At 34.6% G+C, this 17,538-nt stretch overlaps 1 long non-coding RNA gene and 1 pseudogene across 1 annotated transcript in view; one reads left to right on the top strand and one right to left on the bottom strand.

Moving 5' to 3' along the window:
* LOC143682818 (uncharacterized) overlaps positions 1 to 17,538 on the top strand; it is a 163,317-nt gene that overhangs the window by 98,461 nt on the left and 47,318 nt on the right. The gene's annotated exons all lie outside the window — the stretch shown is intronic.
* Positions 2,840 to 11,097, bottom strand: LOC143682388 (lysophospholipase D GDPD1 pseudogene; annotated as a pseudogene).

Here is a 17,538-nt window from a genome sequence, read left to right as displayed (position 1 = left end):
GTGAATATGAGGTGGGTGGAGTAGGGAAGGAAGGAAGGGACAAATGGCCCAGTGTTAGAGTATAATTAGGAGAAAAGAGACATCATAATGTTGCCTATTAAGAAAAGAAACAGATTGATATTCTATTTTCTGGCAATCTATTGTCCAGGAATCTCTGCTAGCTAGCTTAAATGTACAGCTACAGAATAAACAAACCCAGGTGGGGAATGGTTTTCTAAAACCCCTGGCCTTAGAGAAAGCCCTAGAATATTCCTTCAGTTTAATCCCTGTTCCCAGAAGGAAGGCTGGTTAGGCACATGCCTCCTTTGGGGGCTCGCTCTGAAAGCATAACTGGAATCTTGCTAGTTATCTCCACTTCACCTAAGATTTCTGGAAAATCTCATAATTTTCTGTAGATTAGAGTATCCTAGAACTTTAACAAATTACATACAATGTTGTTTATATTCTCTAATGGTGAATTGAATCCCTACTCAAGTAAATGCTCCTTAACTCCTAAGGTAGTGGTATTGATCAGAGTCCCCACAATTCTGAAGGACACAAAGGTGCAATAACAGTAGTTATAATTTACTTTGAACTTTTGAGTTGTGCCTTTAAATGTTTTTATTAATTTTTTTCTTAGTTACTAATAACTAAGCCACATAAAAACATAAATTTAACTCATAATAATTTTGCTAGCAACCTTGCCAATAAATTTTATCTTTATTCAGCTAAAACAGTGATGATAGGATATGTTGGCAAGAGTAATGACACAATATGTGTATTTTTTTTTTTTTGGTTTTGCAAATTTGTCAGCTACCTACCCCAAAATAACACTACTTATATTTGTTACCATAGTCGTTATGAGAGCTAATATGACTTCAATTTGGCATTCTCTCTCATTTGAGTTGTTGGGTCTCAGCAGTTAAAAATCTGGGGAACAGAAGGGAATTTAGTCATCACTTAGTTCAACCAGCCATTTTGGGGGGGAAAAGGGTAGAAGTGAGTGTATAAATCCTAAAAAAAAAATATGACAAGACACATGCATCTATTTGGATTGAATATCCACAAGGAAATCAAAACTTATTAATCTTTTAATAACATTTCTGTCTCGTCAAATGAATTAGCCCTCAACTCTTTGGAAATCAATATGTAAGTAAGATGATAAAAATCAGTACCTAATATAAAGCCATCAATGTCTATGTGCTGTAAGTTATAAAAAATATGGACATCGTCCTTCTCCTCAAGAAAAACAAAAGGAAACTATGATGTTTGAAGCCATTAGAGAAAAAGCATACCATGAGTAGAATTGATGGCAAATAGAGAAAGACTTCAAAGGGAAAATCTAAGTGGGCAAAAATACCAGTGGAAGAAGAAAAACATTACACTGGACCTTTAAAGACTGGAAAATTTTGATAATCTTTACAGCCAGATAAAGACGGAATGGGTATTATATAAGTAAAGTGAAGGAATTGCATTTCCAATGCATTACAGCACATAGAAGACTGTACTCTATGTGATGGGGAGAAATGAAAGTAACATTTATAGGAAAAAAAGAGAGTGTAAAGCCACCACACAGTCTTTTTATATTTTTTATTTTTATTTTTTTTTGTTCTTAGAAAACTTTATTTCAGTTTAAAAAAGAAAGTAAATACTATTTATGCCATTCAGGGACAGATGGGAGATTATGATCATCCTTCATAGCTGTGTAGCTGGCAAACTCCAAATGAGTGATGTAATCCAGGTAAAAGAAACTTTTTATTCTAGATTATATTTAACTTCCAACCTAACATCATGAAAAGACCTAATAAAAAAGATCAGAAACAGATTCACATGAAATCACATCAGAAAACACTGAGAAAATGATGCCTAAAATTTTGGAAAATTCTATTTCTAGCTAATGGCCAAAGAATGAATTTTTAGCTAGAAAGAGGGCAACAGATGGTTCCTACCATGAGTGATAGAAACAATGATGTCCACTTTCGTCAGTTTAATATGATGATTAGGAATCAAGATGCAATCTGAGGTCTAGATGTAGGTCCAGTAGTCACTGCCAAAAATGTAAATCTTACATTTTCTCAGAGAAACATAAAAATATGACTACTTGGATCTTGTCATAATTTATAATTGATAAGTTCATTTTTAATATTTATCAAAAAAATAGACACAGTAGCATTGTTACATACCTGAAAAAGATTCCAAATAGAATATTCCCATTGACAGAAGCAACTAAGAAATCTAATCAATTTACAGATTTAATATCTCATCAAGTAATGTACTTTCAGCTATTTCTTTGAGCCTGTCTTACGTCAACTGGTGTAACTTGCCAGACAATCATGTCACCGATGTACAAACTCTCCTTCCACTGTTCTTATTTATTTATTTATCTATGTATGTATTTATTTATTTATTTCTAAGATATACCTAGAAATAGAGACAGCTCAGATTAGCCGTAATGGCCTTGCAAATTTTGGTTTACTAATCAGTTGACCTTATTCCATTGAGGGCTAATGCCAAATTTACCAAAGAGTTTTTGATTTCAGAATTATTTATAATAGTGTAATACTGCATCATATACAGAAATCTTGATCCATTGTCTTCTACTGACATTTTATAACCAATTATCTTTCTAAGTAAACTATTTTTAAATGTACAACAGGCAAAATTGTTTAAAATAAATATATAATAGTTTCTACATTCTCAGACAGGCTTAAAAATGAGGTAAGAAAACTTTAAGTGATTAAACCTTTTACCATTTTAGAAATGGCTTAGGGAAATGATGGTGAAAGATTTTTTTTTTTCTTAAGTCTTTTTCATGTTTTCTTTGACTGTCTCTGAGTACCTCTTCTTCTATGTTGAAAACTTATGTAAAAAAATCCTTAAGCTTTGTTGGATAGTCTGTCATCACCCCAGTTGCTCCCAAATCAAAAGATCTTTTGTTTTCTTGTTCTTCATTTAGTGCCCAAATATACACTTTAATGCCTCTAGCAGTGAGGTGGTCAAATCGAGCTTTCCTCATTAGTAGTCTATCAGAAAGCCATATGAGAAACGTTTGACTCCTTGACATGGTGCATGGCTCTTTTAGTTTAAATATGATAGAAGCGTTGGAATTTCAAAAAACTGTTCTCAGATGGGCACAAAAGGCAAGAGGCCAGTGATGAATGGGCCAAGAATGAGCAGCACACATAGACTGAAGAGTACATGAATATCTGAATTCTCATTGTAGCATTTTTCTACAATTTCATTTCATGTGTTCTCTGTACTGTTTCACCAACTCTGAAACCTTCTCAATCAGCACACTGCTGGTGACTTTGATATGGATGTTAATGGGAGGGCTAGGAAAGGCCTCAAAAACTTCCTTCAGTAAGGGAATTCAGTTATCTTTTCCTTCACATTGGCAGGCTCTTTGAAATGTGACATCCAATTTTCCAAGGTAAGGTGGGAGCTCACAGTACTTGAGATCAGAAATGTTTACATTGACCCCAGTTCATCTCTTTAGATTCTCATTGTGTGATACTACAACTTGTTCATCTTTTATGATATGGCAGTCTAATTCCAGCATATCAGTTCGAACTGTAACTGCATGTTGAAAGGCTGTCATTGTATTCCCCAAATTTTCTCCAGCACCTCCGAGGTGAGAGATGTGTTTATTGAGAAATCGTTGTTTCTTTCTCTGCTATAGCAGGGTTGGGTATTTGAGCAAGAAGAATGAGGTCACCAAGTACCCTCTCAGGATGGAGAGAAGATAAAACACTGCAGTGGATGACCTCTCAGCCCCAGTGTGGGAAGACCCCTCTGAACTCTCAGCGGAGAGATCTGCTCAACCCCAGCTGGTGCCAGCAGTGCAGTGTTGTCCGTCCACCACACGTTCTCGATAGCCCAATTTAAAAACATTTTAAGAGAGGTTACCTAAGTTGGAAGTTTCAAGATATGTGACCTCAGGCTACCAAAGACAAGAAGAACCAATAGGTTGCCATCAACTGATTTGGATGCTTGGGAGTGAAGACCTGGATGACATGATGGAAGTGAATGTGGAGAAGAAAATGGATATAAAATTTTAGGAAAAGAAATGCAAGACTTCGTATTTATCCATAAGAGTGATTAACCTAAGGGACTGTATTCAAGGCTTCCAGCCTGAGTGGAAAGAATCCCTAATTGAAATGGGAAAGGGGTGTGCCTTTTTCTCTTGGCCACAGGTGGTTTTCCAAGAGTTGAAAAAATACCGCTCACAGTTTGGGGGCCAAAATGACCTGTAAGGGCTGTTGATTTTGAAATGATGTGGATATTTACAGTAGGAAATCACGACTAGAATACAGTTAAGAAATGATGAATGAGACCCAAATTTGAGAGAGACCAAAATAGAAGTGATAATTGAAGGTAAGGAGGCAGGTTAGTTTTTTATATCAGTATTCATTTTGAGATTTCAATGTCCATCTTTCTGTTTCCCTGAGTGTCTAACACTCAGGGACTAGCAAAATGGTCCATTTTGTTATTATCCAGTGTCCACCTCAGGTTAGTCTAGAATATGTCACAGCAGAATTGAGGAGAATTTGCAGTGCTCCCGACCTTACATTTGAGTCCACAATGGCGCTTTTCACCACAAACTGACCCTGGTGGGAGCAAAAGCTAAGAGCCATCATATGCACCTTATTTCAAATCTCATCTATATCCCTTCAGTCATGAATATGCATAGGTTAAGCCTTCTCTCTATTAGTACTTTTAAAGTTTTTGTTCCCTGGTAAAATAATCTCAAGCATTTTTGAACAGCCAGGTTTGACTAAGAAGTATACCTCTGAAATCAGACTAGTAGAGAATCCATGATTAACTCTGGGCCTGCCATGAATGATTCCTACAGAGCTAACTTTGAGGTGGCAATGCAATGAACTATCTTCTGAATCCTTGGATGCTTAATAAACTTTGCTTTAATACATTTTAAACATGTCAGTATATATTCTGAATCTTTGAGAATAATCATCTTTAACAAATTAAGACTCAAGCTATTGACCAGAAAAATCCCATTCTCCTTTTTGATGTCACAATATTTGCTATGATACTTTCAAAAGTATGGTAACTATTTATAAAGATTAGAGGAGCAAAGGCAACCCATTTGTCCACATTTTGAGCAACATTACTGCGTTTTTGTTATTGAAGTGCCAACATTCTATTTCACTAACTTTAATTTTATTTTTAGTCTTCAGATTAAATCTCACTTTGATACTTTTCCACATAAAGGCTAACATAAGGGAAAAAAGAATAAAAGAAAATCCAAGTGATACTTTGAATTGGTATACCTTTTTCTTTTTTTTTTAATTAGAAAGTTAACTTTACAGAAAAACCTTGCAGAAAATGCAGTTTCCTTATGGCCCCTGTAATAAATACCTTGCCTTAGTGCAGTATATTTGTTACATTCGTATAAGTATGACTACATAATTATACTATGAACTAAAAATTAAATATTAGTGCAGTATATTACTTACAGTTGATATTATTGTAATTGAACTATTAACTACTATTGTAATTGTACTAATAGGGTTCCTGATTTGTGCTGTACATTCCTATGACTTTATTTTGTTTAACATTTTTCTAGTAACATATGTACAACGTAAAATTTCTCCTTTTAACCACATTCAAATCTATAATTCAGTGCTGTTAATTATGTTTGCAAAATTCTGCTACCATCACCATGAATTAGTACAATTTTAAAATTGATTTCTATCTTAAAAATGGTCACCACAGTAACAGAGACCATCAAGAGATAGAAATAGGGTAAGATATTGGGTAATTGGAGCTGAAGGGATACAGATTGTGCAACAGGACTGAATATAAAAACTCTGAAATGGACAACACAATACTACCTAACTCTAATACAATTATGTTAAAACACTGAATGAAGCTGAATGTGAGAATGATAGAGGGAGGAGGACTAGGGGCATAAGTGAAATCACAAAAAAAGACAGATGATAAAGGTTGAGATGGTATAATCTAGGAATGCCTAGAGTGTATAATGATAGTGACTAAATGTACAAATTTAAAAAATGGTTTTGTATGAGGAAGAACGAAGGAATGTCATTACTGCAGGTTGCTGAAAATAGATGGTAATCAATATTTTAAAATTTCAACTTATGTGTGAGACTAAAGCAAAAAATGTTTATTTGGTACAAAATTTATATTTTGACTAGTGCATTTCCTGATATAACTTATGTAGATAGCTTTATTGAACACCATAAGTACTTAGAATCTTGGGTAGGACATGAGATTTTGTTGGTTTGTCCAGAGTGATGCCCCGATGAATCCCAGAGTGATTTAATCAGTGAGTGGAAAAGTATTTACGAAGTCCCCTTCGGGAAATGGTGAGAACAGGGGAAAATTCAACCTCCCCAAGTTGAACCCTTGATATTCTCACAAGCAGTGTGGACAACCAAAGCTATAGGCTGAGCCCCCAGTCTTGGGGTTTGTTCATATGAAACTTAATCCCACAAAGGATGGGTCAAGCCTACTTAAAATTAGTCCTCAGAGTCACCCCCAAGAGAACCTCTTTTGTTGCTCTAGACGTGGCCTCTCTCTCCAGCCAACACAACAAGCAAACTCACCACTCTCCCCCTGTCTACATGGGACATGACTTCCAGGGGTGTGAACCTCCCTGGCATCATGGGACATAAATCCTAGAATGAGCTGAGACTCAACATCAAGGGATTGAGAAAAACTCTAGAATGAGCTGAGACCCAGCATCAAGGGATTGAGAAAACTTTCTCTACCAAAAGGGGGAAGAGTGAAATGAGACAAAGTGTCAATGGCTGAGAGATTCCAAACAGAGTCAAAAGGTTATCCTGGAGGTTATTCTTACGCATTAAGTAGATATCACCTTGTTAGTCAAGATGTAATGGAGAAGCTGGAGGGAACTGCCTGAAAATGCTGAGCTGTGTTCCAGTAACCATGTTTCTTGAAGATGATTGTATAATGATAAAGCTTTCACAATGTGACTGTGTGATTGTGAAAACCTTGTGTCTGATGCTCCTTTTATCTACCTTGTCAACAGATGAGTAGAACATATGGAATAAAAATAAATAATGGGGGGAACAAATGTTAAAATAAATTTAGTCTGAAATGCTAGTGATCAATGAAAAGGAGGGGTAAGGAGTATGGTATGTATAATTTTTTTTTCTGTTTTTGTTTTATTTTTCTGTTCTCTTTTTATTTCCTTTTCTGAATTGATGCACATGTTCTAAGAAGTGATCATGATGATGAATATGCAACTATATGATGATATTGTGAATTACTGATTATATATGTAGAATGGAATGATCATATGTTAAGAATGTTTGTGTTTCTTTCTTGTAATATCTTTTTTAAAATGTAAAAATTAAAAAATGTGAAAATAAAAAAAAATAATGGTCACCACAGGAAAAAATATTTATACGTACATAAATATTTTCTGCTTAGGTCAGTCATGTTAGATTTACAACTGAACATTTGTTTGCTGATCCATAATTTCATTGTACAAACTTTGCTTTTCATGGCCATTAGTTATGGAAATAAACATAAATAAACATTTTTAATTAAACAATTATTTTTCTTTAAATTTTCACCAGGCATCATTCCTATGCATTGCATGTAGAAGTTTCTCTAAGTAAATTGAAATGACTTTCAAGGATGCCTGGGGCATGTGTAATCTGCAAACAAAACCAACAGTTATATTATAATGCAAGCATATGGTAGCTATATTGCTTCTAAAATTATGATGTAATTTCATTACTTTCACACCAATTATACTGGAGCTAACCAAGCTGAGTGTAAAATGACTATCAAAGGCTCTAACCCATTTGCTGACAAGCTATGCCTGGAGAAGTACAAAACAATACTGAATTCTAGTTTTATTTGCCACTGATATTTATTTATAGAAAGTGGCAGTTATAATTAATGTAGTCAGAGTTCATAACATGTAAATAGGCTGCTAAAACACAGTGAAACTAGATATATTTCAAATATTGCAGCCAACTTGCCTCATAGAGGCAGAATTGTACTGTGCATTCATTGCTAAAATGGCCCTCCATAGAGGTTTCAGAAACCAGTTTGAATGATAATTGTTCCTTTGCACTTTCAAGATAAGCTAACTGGCATCCAGAAGCAGTGGCATTACTAGTACTGACGATGGATTCGTCTGTAGCGTAAGATAAAACAAAGGCTAACAAGATTTCTGCACTAAATATGGATACAGGTTTCCTAAAATCTATTCCCCATTCACATAAAGGACTATCTAAATATCAGTGACAAAGAACATATCACCACCTTCTCCAGGAGAATGGAAGACTTTCAGACATTAGATAATACACTGAGGGTATTAAATAATTCAGCAATTACTTACTCAGAGCTCCTTATATGGAAGGACTACAAAGGAAGCTGTAAACTTAAAGAAATCAGAATGGGGGTGAGATGTAAGTTAGAGATTCTAGAGTATTGTGTAGCAACAAGGCTCTGTAACCAGAGAGACTTGGATTTAGATCGTGGATTTACCAGTTATGTGGAGACAGCCAGTCCCTTATAACCTCCCTTACCCAATGCTTGCTTCTCTGTCAAAAGAATGTATTACCTATATTGCAAAGTTGTTGTTTGGACTAAATGAGATAATATTTCAAAGTACCTAGTACAGTATTTGCTACAAAGTTTTTGGTAGTGCTACTGTTATTATCATTAAGGAATGATGCTATTATCACAATATGAGATAAATCCTTATGAACCACATTAGGAGTGTGTGCCATTAAGCACCATTAGGAATGTAAAGGAGGCTCGCCCATCAGTGATGAAAAGGATTTTATCATGAGGAAAAGGATAAAATTTGGTAGTGGGGCGAGAGGAGGAAAGAGAGATTAGAATAAGCAATTTCATAAAGGTAGGTGAGATGACTATGCATGTACTCTGTAGATGTGAACATGACTTGTTCTGCCAGTAGAATTTCAGAATAACTGCTGTGTGTCACTTCTGAATGGAAGCATATAAAAGTCAGAACACAGTTTTCTATGTTGCCTTTTCCCAACACTTTTCTAGAGGTGCTGCCAACCTGCATCCTTGAGTGTAGAAGACTTGAAAACAGAGACCTCAGTAAATGTTTGATGATTATTCATTGCTTTAAATCACAGACATGAGGGTGTTGCTTCCTACCACAACATAAACTGACTGGGACTCATGGTCTACTTAGGGAGTAAATGTAGTTAGAATACAAGGTAAAGAGATTAGTAAAAATCTGGGAATGAGATTGTCAGTACTCATGAAGAACCGGGAATTATATAGAGTATGGACATCTTATTATAAGCAACATAAAAGCATTAGGTTGACTTTACGTATTTGGGATGAAGTAGGTGATATAGTGGATCTATACAGGGTGGCATAAAATAGCAGGTCAGAACTGAACATAGGAAGAAGCTATTGCAATAAGTAATAAAAGAAACAGGAATGGAGAGGAAAACAGCAGGGGAAAGATGACAGTCTTTGAAGTTTTGGTGGAATATGTTGATTCATTAAACTTGCAGGATATAAGTTAACTGAGAACGCAACAAGATATCTCTAAACCTCTTGGTCTGGTGGCTGGGTGGGTGTTAACGAAGAGAACTGAATTAATGATCATAGAGAAAAATCATTAACTGAACGAATGTGTGATTTAAAAAGGCTAAACTTTGCAAGGTTAGGGATATTTATAGAAATCCTTTTGTGGCAGGCAATCGAACATGTTTAGGGAAATTATAAGGCATATTCTAAGAAGTGGATAAATTTTTTGAATATATATCTCAGATTGCCTCTCAAAATTTTTGAGCTGTTATCAATCATTTATGGACTATTTGCAGTGAAATAAACAGGAAAAATAGAGTAAATAGAAGTGAGAGGAAATAATTCCAAAGATCTAGATCATGGATTCTGTGCCTAATGATTCCTGTAATTTCATTTAGAAACTATTTGCAGTGAGATATTAAATCAAAATGTTATATGTGTGCAAAGTATTGGTTTTCTAAGAAAATCAATTAGCTGGAATATAATTTCCCGTCTGGAAAGTATGTGTTATTCATTAGCATGCTTGCATAAACAATTTGAAGAACAATGTATTCTTTTGTATAATTCTAATTGGGTGTTTACAAAAATGTATTTAATCAGAGAGGAAATGAAGTTTATATTATAAATCTTTAATTGTTAAAGTTCATTGTATGGGTTCTGATCCCCCCTACCAGATCTTAAGCTTCTTGATGTCTGGGACTAAATATTTTTTCTTCTTTGAAACTTCAGCTCATAGTAAGCACTCCATTCTTGTTGGGTCACAGGGACTGTCTCATCGATACCTTTTGGCACAAAATGTTCACTGATTTTTTTATGTCCGGCATAAACTTGCTGACACTTTTATGGTGATTCAGATCACTACATGTAAAACAAATGATGCACAATGAATGTCCCTGGAAATATCCCCAGTTTCAGAATGTCCTTATGCTCTAAAACAGCGGTGTAACTGTTTAAGAAAAGGGCTTCAAATTGTTGGAATATTGATACAGATCAACCTTATTTTTACAGTAATTGACACCAACTGGTATATTTTCCTTTGGGTAGAAGACTTCGTTAATAATAAATATAGCAGTCTGACTGCCTAATTTTTCATACTTTTTCTTTAGTTCTTTATTGGGAAAGTATAATTCCATTTTTAAAACTTAGTCCTGTTACTTTAAAATCATCAATGTAATATATGACCCATCACAGACTTTGACTTGAGAGCTTGGGGTAGGGGTTTGCCTTTTCTTAGGTACTGCTCTTTCCCTATACTAGCATCATCTGGAATCATTGTCTATTTGCTTGATTCTTTACTCCAATTTGCCCCCTGACGAGGGGCTTATTCCACCACTGGTGGTCCTGCGACCACATTTCCTGACTGCATTGTACCTGAGGACATCATAACTTATTGCTATGGTAGCTACTTATGGACTAATGGTGCTACAATTCTTTATTAAGAATGCAGTTCCAAAATAACACACCTTCCACAGTCCCAAATTCCAGGTACACTGAGTACAAATAGGGCCCATCTTCCATATCTCTTACAAACTGAAAATTGGAAGGGAAAGGCCCTGGACTTGTTTTTGCCACAACCCCCATCTTACCGTCCCTTCCCAAGGCTCCCTGGCTCTGCCAGCACACATAGTGCTACAGATTGGGTGCCTTAGTGATATCCAGTCGCAAAACAAAGGGTCAATGCCCCTTTCTCTAGTTACTCCCTAATCTTATAACCAATTCATTTTTCTTATGGGCTCCTTAACTGGCTGTATCATCAGGAGGAGTTTTACTACATCACCTTTGCATACCCTGGTTCCTAATGAAGTGGGGAGTATCAATTTGCCATAGTTTGACTGTGGCAGATGTGCTACATATGACAAATGACAAACATATTGGAAACTCTGCATTAGAACAATGCTGCCTCTGTGCTCTGAATTTACATACTAAGTGTCATCATCAATGGGAAGTGTTCTCTCTGTCCATTGAAATTGCTTCAACTTTAACTCAGTTTGAATTAAAGCCTTTCCTGTACCGAAGCACAAGTTATTTTCTAAGTTATTTCCAGATGGCACTTTTACATCCAAAATGATGGAATCAGACGCTTGCCAGTTTTCCCTTCGGAGTGTACTATCCTCACACTCTATAACATGCATTTTCACAACACTTCTTTCACGAGGCAGCTAGCAGGCCAGCTTGACTGCTAAAAGAGATTCCAATTATGGTATCATTGGGATTAACCTCCCTCTGATCATTTATTCATGAATGGATCTCATGATCTCTAATTTGATTGCAAATGCCTGAAAATATTATGTTTTGTATTTCAAGAAAATGTTATTTCTTGAACTGGGTTTAAATATAATAATTTGATTTTAAAATCAAATTTGTAGGGATGTATGAAATATATCCCAAAGCACAGGTGCTCTACATTATGAAACCATTGTTGCTCACTCTCATGAGATGATGGGGAATAATTATGGAAACTTGGCAACCATCGAAACAATGATATGACACTTATGCCTTCTTTTTTAATCTTATAATTCCATTTACCATTGGTTAAATAATATCCACTTATGTCCCAATTTAATCAAAAGTTACCAGTGTGGAAAAATATGGGGAAAATCTTCAACTGACAGTGTAAAAGTTGTCAAAACTGCTCTTTGCTATTATTATAAAAGCAAATTTTCTTGCATGTGTACAAATACTCAAGGAGTTAAGCCTCATTGAAACGAAAATCTTTGTATTGGGTTATGCTCTGAACACTGCTTACTTCTGGATTTGTGATAGGAAAATTTTCTTTACTGATGTTCTTATAAATTGTTTTTAATTCAGAGATGATTTTTACACAATTAGACTTATCTGGTCTGGACAATTCATTTCAAGAACTACACAAAATGAAGGTGTGGATATGATAATAATAAAAATAAGAGTATACTTCAAGACTAAGGAGGAAAGTTTCTCACGTTTAAAATAAACTGCCCAAATGTTCTTGTAAGTTTGCATGTAATGCTAATGGAGATATAAGTAAATGAATATATTTGAAGCCAGTCTTTTAGTGTCTCTAACAAACATACTGTTGGCTTATTGGATGAGAACAGTAAGTAGTTCATTCTATTATTTCTTTTCTAGGGATAGATCATCCAACATATAATAGGTCATTTTCCCCATTTTTGCTTATAATATGATGTCGGTATTTTAAAATTATTTTATCCAAAACCTTATCTCTAACTCTGGAAGGATTTAAAATATATTTAAATTAAGGCTAAGTATTCAATATTTAGATAAGCATGGCTTTTATTGCATCTAAAAATACATGCATATATCAGCCCAATGTCTATTTCTACCATTCTTTAAGCTAAATTTTTTTCTTATGATATTTTACTAATAATCTGGCCCCTTATGATAAGAAATAATTGCTTTCTTAAGGAATAATTAGTTCTATTAAGACTCACTTAATAAAAAATGTGTTGCCATTCACTTAGAGGTCACTGGAAAGAAAATTAAATCATAAAATCTCTGAAAATGAAGCCCACCTACTTGTATTATGTGAAGAAACAATAAGTAACCAGATGTTGAATTGACAATCCTTAAAGAGTATTGAATTTTGAGACCTTATAGAGACTCTCAACCTCTATCCAGCTTGTTTCACCAGCCAGCCAGCTGCAGAAGCATTTTAGCTGCATCTAGAAATATGTCTATGAATCAGGAATGACTATGGCATTTGGATTCAACCTACTGACATTGTTAAATACAATAAACTTTAAAATTGCAATAATTCAATTTGAATTTTCCTCATGTAATGACTAATTCTGGGAAAGTCACACAATTCTGTTTGGTAAATATAATCTTCCTTACAAACTGCATTTTGAGATGGTGATCGAAAAATTCTTCGCACTCGCAAATGACACTCCTAATTATTTTATGTATATTCACCATGTGTAACCACTAAACTGTTTTTTGTAATAAATGAAAACTCAGAAGCGAATATTCCAGGAACAAGAAACCATAAGAAAAATGGAGAGCACACAATCACTCTTTCATCCGCTCTTTAATTCTGAAGTCGTATTTTTAAACAAATGTGCACTTCCTTGGGTTTAAATATAAAATAATCTAGTCAGTTTCTTGCTAATGTGAACGAAAATCACCATTAGTCCAGATATCTAATAATTAGATAAAAGAATGTAAATATCATATTCAGAAGATGGTTTTCCCTTAGCATTTGGCAGCATTGAATTGAAAATTCAATCCGTAAGAAAAAAGCAATGTAGCCAAACTGTTTCTAAGTAGTTCTGTCTGGGTTTACCTCCCAGAAAAACAATTGTTCGGAAGAATTCTAACACAGACTACTGTTTCTATTTGCTTTCTACCTGTGTTCCCTACCCACATCAGTTTTTAGGTCAAGATAATCTCGCATATGCAAGTACATTAAATAGGTCTATGACATAGCCATGAGTCAAATAAAAAGATGCTCACTTTTAACATGGAACAGCCAAAAGGGACCCACAAATACTAAAATCTAACATGACCTCAACTGAGATAGCATCACCCCTTATTCACTTCCTGGCTAGGGGCAGTTTGAATGGTAGCTATATTAATAATGTGATACTAAACAAAGCCCCTAGGAGCCTCATTGTATAATATTTGGAGCAGACTCATATCTCAAGAAAGATGCTTCCATAGAATTATGCAGGGTAGTTCACTTATGAGCATTAGTAGAGACAATGCACTCTTAAATATCTTCTTAAAGATTATTTATGCTCATTCCTTAGCTTCTTTAAATTCAACATCTTTTTATAGGATGATACGTTTTAAAAATTCTATCCTGAACTTATTTTTAAAGCTCTGGGATCTTTCAATGACAGGCTTCAAATAGTTTCATTCTCTTATAAGTTATAAAGCTTCAAAATAAGTAAACTCAATTAGACAGACTTCTCATCAACATACAAATTACACTTGGTATATCATGGACATGTACTATGTTTTTGTAAAATTTATATGTGCTAAATATTTATAGTTCACAGCTTAAAAATTACATTTTAGCTAATCAAATATTATAGACTCAGGGTAGAATGCTGTCTTTTCAATGCTTGAAAACTGGTTAGCAAGAAACACAGAAGATACAATTTTATTACTATACTTACAGCATAGACATTGAGTTCTTTATTGCAAGTATTTCATATTTTCCTTTCACCCTTCATGATCATTCATCTTTGAATAAAAACTGTAATATTTCATTCTTACAATTTTCTGGGGAATAAAAATGTAGTCAATGTGGTAAACCATGAATTAAATTAGAGGTGCCAAATATATCTTCTAATTTAGGATACCTATTGTTTTTTGCAATCAGATTATTGTACCTTTGGTTCAATTTTTAGTATGTGTGTGTTTGTAATAGTTCTCCTTCAAGAAAATGTGAAAAATGATTTTTTTTTGTTATTTGAAATAAATAGTGTGTTCTGATAAGCAGTTGTAGGTTATTAAATCTTAGTACCTAGAACCTAAAGTAAAAAAACTGTTACATTAATTCCTCTTGAATAAATCATAAAAACGCAGAAAGTGGAAATGGGAAAAACTCTGCAATTTATCTAGTCTAGCTCGGGGATATAGTAAAATTGTTCCATGAACTATATCCTTGAGTATTTTATCTTCCCCAGTTTTAAACCATTAAATGGCTCCTGTTCAATATTTACTGAGAAATTGCAATTTGGGACTCAGCACAAATGCACCTGTGGTGGAATTCCAGTCTTCGAACTCACCTTCTGAGGTGATTGGCTTAATGCATATACCAGCACTACGACAAGCAGACCCTGCCATCCTTAAATCTGCTTTTCAAGATGTAATTAAACCATGTGTAGAGCAGGGGTCGGCAAATTCTGGCCCTGGGACCAAATCCAGCCCTGTTACTTGTTTTTGTAAATAAAATTTTATTTTTAAATTAAAAATAAACAACCACCACATTCATTCTTTTGCGCATTACGTATGGCTGCTTTTGAACTCCAGTGGCTAAGTTGAGTAGTTGAGTCAGGATCTGTCTGACCCACCAAGCCCAATATTTACAATCTGGTTCTTTATAGAGCCCTGGTGTAGTGGGCATAACTGGAGAGAGTCAAGACTGTCTTCCTTTCCTCATCCAGAATATTGTATCCCTGTGGATGAACTGCATAATCTCATCATTTGTTAAAAAATGATGTGGCTTCACAATACTTATCACTGGTTCTTTAAATGTTCGCAATCATATATCAATTAGGATTACTTTTTGTTGTAAATGTCTTATTGAATGTTTTTATTTTAATTAAAATAATTTATGCTCCTCTTTCACCCTGACTAGATCTCACTAGATGATATTTGTGTGAAGAGCAGTGGTTGAGCCTTAAGCTTTGCCACCCTCCCTCTAGTTCATAACATCATGTTTTATACATAGCAGGAACTCAATTAGTATGTGTTGAAATTATATCATTTACATTTCAAATTAATTTCCCTATTAGATAGAATTCTGGCATATTTTGAAAAGCGATTGGATTTATTTCTATAATTTGTATAATATTTCCATAAACTGTTATTTAAAAGAATATTTGAAATGCAAATATCCAATAGAATAAACCCCAAACAGTGAGATATAAATGTGCTTCTACCATAAAACTTTTGGGGGTAAAAGGGTAGAAAAATTCTGTGTTGACCTAGTCTGCAACCCACTATTCATTAATTCTCAAAATCCTCTTAGATCATTTAGATCAAGAATACTTAAAAGTAGTCTTTCAAGTACTGTTGAATCCCTATAGGTTTTATCTATACTGTGATGTTTTATTTTTTTTTAACAGCAACTTTTCCTTTTACTTTTCTGCAAAGTTTAATTCTTTTATTAAAAACACAAGAAAGCCTTCACTGTGGCTATGACATGCATATCGATTCTTTAACATTTTAAGGGATGAAAGTTCATGCATGATGCTCCCAGCAGGAATAGTGTCATCTGGAGTGGAAGAGAGAGAGGTCACTGCTCTAAATCTAGAACATTTTCTATAGCAGCTTTTGACATGGAGTTACATCATTTTTACTTGAAATATGAACCATGACAGCAACTTTGGAAAGGTTAGATAAAATGTCCATCGGCTAATAGTTTAAATTGTGAGTGTTAATGCAGTTTTAGAGTTTTGAAATCAATTGTTCAAATATAATTTTAAGTTTGCAACTTAAAACTGGGTATTAGATTATCACAATTACCTGGATGCTTTCATAAATTCTAAATTTTCTGCTTGTTTTAATGTTGGAAGAGACTGACATTTCTGGGGCAAATATAATTATTGTCAGATTCAGATTTCCTGAGCAGAGTCTAGGAACCATTTCCTAGTGCTAGAAGTGTGAGATTCATGAGGCTAACCTGCAATTCTTCTAGCAATCTAGCTGCCTAAGAGGATTAGAGAAGGGGTCTGGGCCTGCTATAGCCCCAACGTACCCAGGTAATAAGCAAATCTAGTACGTGACCACATTCTCAAATAGCTGGGTGATTATCCAGGACATGGATCCCTTCCACTGGAGTTAATCCTCAGAAACCACTAGCTTTCCAGGCTCCTCTTATCCCCATTAAACAAAGACAAAAACAGACCCCATCACTTATTTGTGTGTTCGATTTTGAAAATATGGTTAAAATCAGAAGAATCCTCTCTAAATAGGAAGTATTAAAATCCCTTTTAATTTTGTAATGGAAAAATTCGAAATATCTAGTATTAAAGCATAACTGTGGTGAATATCATAGACTATGAATGTATCATAAGTTCTCAGAGCTTCCCTACTTTATTGTCTAATATCACTTAGGAGATGGAATATTTAAAATAGATTCACTTGACTTAGGAATGAGTAAAAAAAGATAAGTGAGGGAGAAAGTTAGTTCTAAGTTATGCTTTCCCAGATTAAATTTCCATTTTGTAATATCTTGTTCTAAAGTCACAGATTCCAGTCTTGTCAGAGGAATTGAGAAACCAGGGAGGCTTGATACTAAGTTAAAAGGAGAATGTGCTTGCCTTGTCATGCTTTCCACTTGCTCACTTCCGA

The sequence above is a fragment of the Tamandua tetradactyla genome, chromosome 5, assembly GCF_023851605.1.
Source record: "Tamandua tetradactyla isolate mTamTet1 chromosome 5, mTamTet1.pri, whole genome shotgun sequence".
NCBI classification, from domain to species: Eukaryota; Metazoa; Chordata; class Mammalia; order Pilosa; family Myrmecophagidae; genus Tamandua; species Tamandua tetradactyla.
This window is presented reverse-complemented; position numbering and strand designations above follow the sequence as displayed.